Below are 8,905 nucleotides of genomic sequence, written 5' to 3'. Positions count from 1 at the left end.
AAAATAATGTACCGTAAACTGAGGGAACGTTGATCACTTTTTTAATTCATTTTCGAATATTATGGAAGGGTTGCTTTTTTGTAACACTTAAAAGTTTTAAAATAAGGTAAGGAGTATAAAGTATGATCATTGATAGCATAGCATAGCATAGCATAGGGTAAAGTATAATCATTGATAGCAGAAAGAAGGAAAATTTCCGTTTTTTATATCCAAAATTATCATAGAATGACCATAAAAATAACCCTTAAAGTATACCTATACAAAGGAAAAAAGTGAAACATTCATATTAAACAACCCATTTGCTTCTAAATGCTATCATTTTATCAGGAGAGGTGTTTGATTGTGAGTCTTAAAAAAACAGATATTTAAAAACTTTAAAACTACATTCATTTTAAGTAATATAAAAAATCTCCAACTACAAACCAAATTTAGCCTATTTGAATCCCATTTTAAAGGCTTTCAAACGTAGAAAACAGTTTTCAGATATTTTAACTTCTTTTTTTTCTTTAACGCTTCACAATTTTGCGTGTCATCCTTGCGCAGGGGCCATGCTAATCTTCTCTGTATCGTTCCAATTTTAGTATATGTCCAGCCGAAGCTAGGACAGCTTCAGACCTAGTTAATGATGATTATCTGCAAAAATTTCATGTTGATCAAAGTTCCCCCAGTTTACGGTACCTAAAAACCTGAATGGTTTGTTAGAAAAGAATTGCATCTCTGAATATCTGATTGAAGTGAGTGTATCGAATTGGCCTTTTTTTTTAAATATCTGTATACTTTAAGGCTGTTGAAAAAAAAGAGCACAGGGTGTGATAATTTACAATGTCAAAAAATGTGAAATTACTATTGTAATGAAAAATATTATTAAATTCAAAACTATTTGAAAAAAACCTTAAATTATTGATTTCTTCTTAATAAAGAAATTGAAGCTTCGAACAAAATGTTAAACTGCTCGACACTTTTGAAATTTTGAATAAGTACATTATAAGAAAATTTGGAATTTTTTCATTTTAAAAACATAGCAATTTAGTTTTTTTTCACACGAGAATTTAGACGTTTAGAAAAAGTTGTCAAATTGAGAAAATTTGAAATTTCGAACACTGGACTTGCTTGCGATGACTGCTTATTTTTGATAACATGTAGGTAGACCTTCTAAAATGTCTGTATAAAAGGAAAAAAGTGATGATGATGATGATGATATTTATGAAAACCTATTAACCTCAGAGGTTATTCGGGTTTGGAGGGTTGTTGGAGGCATCTGTGAAAATTTGAAGGATTCTCCAGGCAAAGCTGCGGTAAGATAAGAGCTGAGTGAAGGTGCGGTAAGGAAAGGTGAAAGATCGGATGGAAATTGAATTGGTTAGGAAATTGAACAAGGTTGGTTCCAGGTACAGGTAAGCTGAGGGTGTCTAGAGGTAAGATAGATAAAAGGTAAGATTATTTTACCATACAACTATTTCATTGATTGAATATATTATATAAGAACGTACAAACAGTTGCCAGCTGGGCAGGTGTCTACACGTATGCGGAATACCTGTCGTAGATTCTTAACTCTAAATATGTTATGAATTTTATACGGTTGCGAAACTGTTTGCTCGTTCTACAAATAAGACATACACCTACACGAAACATTTTCATTTCATGACAGTTCACACGAAGCCATGGTGTCGGGTATGTGATGATTTGCATTGAAGATTGGCCGAACTAAAAATCTAAAGGATGCAAGTTAGCGCATACGTTGGCGAAACTGCGGTGAATCCGTGCACCCATGGTGGATTATCTACATACATACATACATACATCTGTATACTTTAAGGCTGTTCCCAGCTTTGTTAGATATATTTTTTCAAAAACTTTATCTCACCATAATCCGTCCCAGATTTTTACCTGTTAGAGCTGTTGGTGCAATATAATAACCTGCTTCACTAGAATCTGTATGAAATTGCCTTCCTGGTGATTGTTATTTTATAGCGGAAATTCATGCTTTGCAATAATCTGCTAAAGTGTGATTTTCACACATTTTTGTATCATTTTTTGAGGTTATGGTCTTGAAAAAAATCTTTATAATGTTGCATATAAGGTTTTTTTTCGAGACCATGACCACAAAAAATGTTACAAAGTGCTGTTTAAAATTAAACTTTCGCAGATTACGTTCTAACTTCAGAATTTTTTTGAGCATTTGGTAGCTGATCGGCAGTTTTTTCTCTAAAGCATGTATCTTTGACCTTTTTTTTCTTAGACTGTGAATAATTTAAAAATTCATTATTGAAGCTGGTTATTGCCAGACAATTATGTTTGTGTAAACTATAAAGGTGACGATCATTGAAAAAAGGAGAGTTAACCACTATTAGTCTAATAAAAACCTTATTTTAAGTGTGCCTCTTTGAAAATAAGGATTTTTAGATCGTGATTTGAAGTTCAGTCGGACTAAGGCCTCTTTCAAGTTTGTCTGCGTGCTATGGACCATGTTGTACTGTCAACGTAGCCAAATATTGTTAAAAAACTGTACAAAGTCTGAGGTATGTATTTTGAAGGTTTTGAACAGAAAGAAACAACATTTCCATAATTTTCTTCATTCTTCCAATACAGCGTGATGGAATTTACAGTTCCGGAAACGTTTCCGAGCTTCTCGACAGGCCGCAAATCCAACACAATGTTCCGACAAAAATGTGATTATTTTTATACGGGGGGCAACGAACAAGTTCCTTCATATGCGCTTGTTGGGTCATTACAGGCTCCAGCGGTCCTCACATAGAGGACAAAGTCAAAATACAAGAGTTTTTCCGATGGACAACCGGAAAATTTTGAAAGGTTGACAGTGGCATGAATGCCTTTTGGCTTCCGTTGTGGATGTGGCGAGAAAAGTCGGGACCGCGACGTCAAACGTGATACGTACTAAAGAGCGACTTGGGCTCAAGACGTACCGGAAGCAGAAAAAACCTAAAAGGAATCCAAATCAAGCCACTTCTGTCAATCCAAGAACTCGAAAACTGTAAGATTTAATATTTTGCAAAAGTTCTGGGTGCATTTTCATTGACGATGAAACGTATGTGAAATTAGACTATAAAACCCTACCTGGGCCACAATACTTCACTGTACGCAATGACAAGGATATCCCCGAAACGGAGAAGGACATTTTCACCGTGGAATTTGGCAAGAAAGTGATGGTTTTGGCAGGCAATATGCAAGTTCGGCAAAATATCTAGCCCGTACGTCACATCGGAAACAATGAACACCCAGAACTACATCAAGGAATGCCTCCAGAAGCGTTTATTGCCGATGATCAAGCAGCATGATGAACCCGTCATATTTTGGCCCTATAAGGCACCATGTCCTTACACACAAAAGACACAGTAGGGTGGTACAAAAGCGAAAACGTCTGTTTTGTGCCAAAAAACATGAATCAGCTAAATTGCCCCGGAGCACGACCAAACGAGACTTTTTGGACTTTTACCAAAGCAAACCTACAAAAATACATAAAACCAGCTGATGACATCTCACTTACTTACTTACTTAATGATCCCGCGCCGATCCTCCGGTGCATAGGGCCGTGGAAAAAGACCTCCACTTTTGACAATCCGAAGCCAGCGTCTTCACCTGGTCCCAGTCAAGACTCTCGTCGACAGTTCGGATTTCAGCGGCTAGGCTTCGCCGCCACGAGTTTCTGGGTCTGCCTCTTCTTCGATGTCCTTCTGGATTCCAATCTAGCGCCTCTCTGCAAATCTCGTTTTCATCTTTTCGCAGCGTGTGCCCAATCCATCTCCATTTACGTTCCCGAATCTCGATTTCTAGCGCCCTTTGATGACACCGGCGATGTAGTTCCTCATTCGAGATCCAGTTGCCAGGTGATATTCCGCAGACAGCGGTTTACAAATACTTGCAGTTTTCGCGCCGTTACCGCATATGTGCACCAAGTTTCGCACCCGTACAGCAATTCTGATCCGGGTTTCGATGTCTTTCCTGGTACCACCATCAGGCGTTATCTGGCTACCAAGATACTGGAAGCACTCCACTTTCTCAACTTGTTGCCCAGCTACCATGAAACTGGAGGGATTTCCTATGTTGATCTCCATCGACTTGGTCTTTCCGACATTGATTTTGAGACCTGCTGCCTTGGAACTTTCGATGAGGTCGTCGAGTTTGCTCTGCATATCCGGTTGAGTTTGGGCGAGCAATACAATATCGTCAGCCAGGTCAAGGTCGTTGAGCTGCTCCATTGTTGAAGGATTCCACGGCAATCCTCGGTTCGGTGCACAGTCGATCGATCCAGTCAGAATCTCATCCATTACGATGAGAAAAAGTAGCGGTGATTCACATATCGGTGAAAAGTTATGTCCTTTTTTGTAGGGAGATCTTAAGATTATGAAATTTTATAGATGGATAGAAAGTAAGAAGAAGTGATGCAACTGTGCAGAACCTTATGAGTCATGCTCGTGGAAAAGTGCGAAGCCTGGCTTATGATTAAAGATTTTCATCAAATAAGAGTACAGTGTTGGGTAGGACACAAATAATGATACAGAGTGCCAAATAAAAAAAAAATAAAAAAAACTATTTTTTTATTATTTTGAAAGCACGCTTTCTGGAACATAATTTCTGGAGCAGTGTATGTATATTTCACTCTAATAATATTATTCACTTATTTGATTATCTTAAATTAATCATCTTATTAAAATTTTACAGAGCTTGTAGAGTTTCAATGCTCAGAACTTAAAGCTAATACTAAACTCATAATAGCCAAGTTGGATCGCATTGGACTTAGGCATAAGCCAGGTTATATATGCGCATTACAAATTAAAAAAAATATATAACCACTGATGAATTCAGGCTTACCAGTGACAATATTTCCAAATAATAGTTTCCTTTACATTTCGTTATGTAGCTCAATATTTTAAAATGTGTTAGATATAGATAAAATAAGACAAAGAATTCCACTTCAACGCTTAACAAAATTCGACCAAGGGAATCCAAAGTAACTGCTGTTTGAGATTGGAGGACCGACTCTTTTCGGCTTTGGGCTTTTAAGTGTTAATGGAACGCCACGTCAAACTTTAAAGTTTTACTCATAAGTACCGTTGCTCAGAATTCGGTTCTTAGAGCTACAAATTCTAGTAGACATTTCAAGAGAATGCTTGTTATTAGTCGTGATGAACCGTGGAAACTTCCAACCTAATTCAGCACGTCGAGTAACGGAAGTAGCAAATAGTAAATTATCCATACTGACTGTTGAGTAAACTCTGCTTAACTTTTATCAAAGGTTCTGATATGATCACGAAATGAATCATAAGAACATCTAACCTTATTCAGTACGTCTAATAAAGAAAGTCGCAATTAGTTTAATCTCTCCTAATTCCTGTGCCCACGCTGCTCACTTTTTTGCAAACGTTTACAATGAATCATCTGGGCGTGCAGATTAGTTTCACATTGTCACGTCGTTAAACGATTCTTTCTGGGGCTTTCCGAAACGAAATTCAAGCATCACGAGAAAGCCTCGTGAGCTTTTTGTTCAGTTCAGCCCAAAAGATAAAAATCCCATTTCCCGAGAAGAAACTCCTCTGTCGATAAACTAAAGCGGCTAAAATAGTCTTTCTCGTTATCTCAAGCTCACATAAAGCGCGTTTAAAATCTCGCATTCCGCGCACTCTCGATTTCCTGCACACATCTCCCTCCGTTGTTGAATGACGCTTGTTCCGTTGAACCAGACCCGAGACATCTTCGGGGTGGAATCGTTTAGTTCACACACAGTGGTCCCGAAAAAAAAGATCATCAAACGTCGGTCGCCGGATTCCAAAGGCTTATATATGGTTGTTCCCTGCCTTTTTCATCTCACGACCTACTCCCGTGTTGCATTCAGGCCTGTATCTTTGAGGAGGAGGAAAAAAAAATAAAAGATCGCTTCCAACTTCTGCACATATTCAACCACCTTCGATCTCGTTCGAACCGTTAGCATCATCTCGGTAGGATAAGGTTGCCAGAATTTTTTCCGTTCCCATCCGGGCCTAGCAATTCCGGGCATTTTTTCAAAGAAACCTGGCAAAATCCGGGCATGGATTTTAATTTTTCAAATCCAAAAACCGGGCAAAAACCGGGCAAAATTCAGGTGTTATTATATATAAAAGCAAAGAAAAAAATGCAAAAAAAAAAGAAATTAATATTTTATTAATGTAATTGCAGACTTCCAAAAATTTTTTGGAACACTTATATATTTAAAGGTTTATAAAAGTAAATCAGCGAAATTATTTGAAACAACCGTTGAAAATTTCCATACCGTTAATCGATTTTGCTGAAACTTACTCAAAAACTTTCATTTTTTTTTGGTTTCTTTGTGAAAATTGTGAAAAATCCGGGCAATATCCGGACTTTTTTCACGATATCCGGGCAACCGGGCCGGACCGGACTTTCTCGAAATTTAGCATCAAATATCTGGGCAAACCCGGATAAAACCGGGCCATCTGGCAAGCTTACGGTAGGAACTTCCGTAGTTCTGAGTCAGTGATTCTCAGCATCAGCAGGGATTGGTTATTCAATTTATAATTTATTTCAAATCGTTCAAAAATGTTATAATTATTGAAACAGCTGCAGTGGGGCGAATCGGGACAAAAGTTTATTAAAAAAAATGTCATAAAAAGAAAGAGCGTAGAACAAAAATGCTTAAACCTCCTCACTAAACGTACCGAAAGGGTCAAATGACGATTTTTGAACTATAAACAATGATTACGTCTAATAAAATTATATTTTCGCTAATTTTACTACAGGACAAATTTAATTTTCAAAAAGCAAGTATTTTTTCATGAATATATTTTTTCAAATTTGGTTGATTCTGAATAACGTATGTGATACACCCATGGCCGTAGGAACGGCGGGGGGTTTTGGGGGTTAAACCCCCCCCATGAGGGTCCAAAAAAGCAAGCGAGGTATTCTACTTTACACTCAAAATTTTCAATTCATAATCAAATTATGATAATAGATAATCAAGAGTAACTATCTGGACTAAAAACTAATGCAAAAACCTCAAAAACACATCCCAAGATCAAAATTTTGATATAGTTTTTAAAAAATTTCTTACTTGTTCATAGAATAATGTTGTCAGATTTTTTTTTTCAGTACGTATCCGGGGTATTTTATATAAAAAACTGGCAAAATCCGGGTATTTCATTTCAAAATTGTAAACCAAAATCCAGGCAATACCGGGAAATTTTCGTAAAAACCCAGGAATTGCTTATAAAAAATCTAAAAAAAAAACTTTAAAAAACTTTTCATGATTATTTTTTTGAAACTTGCTGCAAAAATTTTGAACGCATAAATAAGAAAAAAAAACAAAATAATTTGTGTCCGGGCAAAATCCGGGCTTTTCCAATGAAATCCAGGCAACCGGGTCGAACCGGACATTTCTCAAATTAAATATTAAATATCCGGGAGAATCCGGTTAAAACCGTGCAACCTGGCAACCTTATGATAGAAATTCAGGTCTAAATATTAAATTTTAAATTAAACCTATTTTTGAGGTTCTGGTTCCATATTCCTAGAACCAAAATTGTATTTCTACATATTTTCGTATTTCTGATTTTGTATCAAGTTTAGGATTCTTGATTTTCAGTTCGAATTAAGAATTAGGAATTAGAAATGAAAAGCTGCTTTGAAATCCTGGTTCAAATTCGGTTTTGCATTTCTTATCATATTCGAATCATGTTTTTCGAAAATCACATGCATTTTCAATATTTTGATATAAGTTTTCCGAAAATGAATAAAAAGAAGAATTTTGTGTTTTATAAAAATGCGAAGTTTCTAAACTATATTTTAACACAAAATTTAAACATAGTTTAATTTCAAGAAAACTTTAACTTCAAAAATGAGCTTGTACACACAATTCAGCTGAAAATCAGAAATATAAAGAAGAATTTAAGTAAATTTTCCAAGTTTTGATTCATGAAAAATATTCTAAATTATATTTGTAAAAAATTATCTACAGGATTTTAAATATGAAATTGATTCTTTATGAAAAATATTTCCTGTTAAAGAAACATGTACCTGTTCTACACCTAAAAAATCTGAACTATTTTTTTTTTCGGTGTATTGTTTAACATTATTAATATTGCAGCTTTTTAAGCCTTATTTCAAACTAAAATCATAGCTTTAGGTCAAGTTTGCATCAAGCTAATTTGATCCGAAAGTTTTTTTATCTCTTACTGTTTATTTTTGAAAATTTTATTTATTTTCATTAAAGCTCTTGGAATTTGTAAAAGTGTTTAGAAGATTGGGCTTGTTTGATTTGAGTATAGAATATAGAAGCTTTTTTTAAAGAAATTGAAGGCTACCCTAAACTAAGCTTGCCAGATGGCCCGGTTTTATCCGGGTTTGCCCAGATATTTGATGCTAAATTTCGAGAAAGTCCGGTCCGGCCCGGTTGCCCGGATATCGTGAAAAAAGTCCGGATATTGCCCGGATTTTTCACAATTTTCACAAAGAAACCAAAAAAAAATGAAAGTTTTTGAGTAAGTTTCAGCAAAATCGATTAACGGTATGGAAATTTTCAACGGTTGTTTCAAATAATTTCGCTGATTTACTTTTATAAACCTTTAAATATATAAGTGTTCCAAAAAATTTTTGGAAGTCTGCAATTACATTAATAAAATATTAATTTCTTTTTTTTTTGCATTTTTTTCTTTGCTTTTATATATAATAACACCTGAATTTTGCCCGGTTTTTGCCCGGTTTTTGGATTTGAAAAATTAAAATCCATGCCCGGATTTTGCCAGGTTTCTTTGAAAAAATGCCCGGAATTGCTAGGCCCGGATGGGAACGGAAAAAATTCTGGCAACCTTACCCTAAACAGTACTTATTTTATGCTCAAATCAAATAACTTTGAACTACCAGACTTTCAAACGAATTTAAAAAAATGAACCATCGA

General features: G+C 35.6%; 1 non-coding gene across 1 annotated transcript; it reads right to left on the bottom strand.

Moving 5' to 3' along the window:
• Nucleotides 1-498: 498 nt before the first annotated feature.
• LOC129740748 (U6 spliceosomal RNA) lies at nucleotides 499-605 on the bottom strand. The gene has a single exon (XR_008736365.1). It is a non-coding gene; the product is annotated as a U6 spliceosomal RNA (small nuclear RNA).
• Nucleotides 606-8,905: the final 8,300 nt, after the last annotated feature.

This window comes from Uranotaenia lowii, chromosome 1, assembly GCF_029784155.1.
Source record: "Uranotaenia lowii strain MFRU-FL chromosome 1, ASM2978415v1, whole genome shotgun sequence".
Classification (NCBI taxonomy): Eukaryota; Metazoa; Arthropoda; class Insecta; order Diptera; family Culicidae; genus Uranotaenia; species Uranotaenia lowii.
Note: the sequence above shows the minus strand (reverse complement) of the source record. Positions and strands in the feature narration are given on the sequence as shown.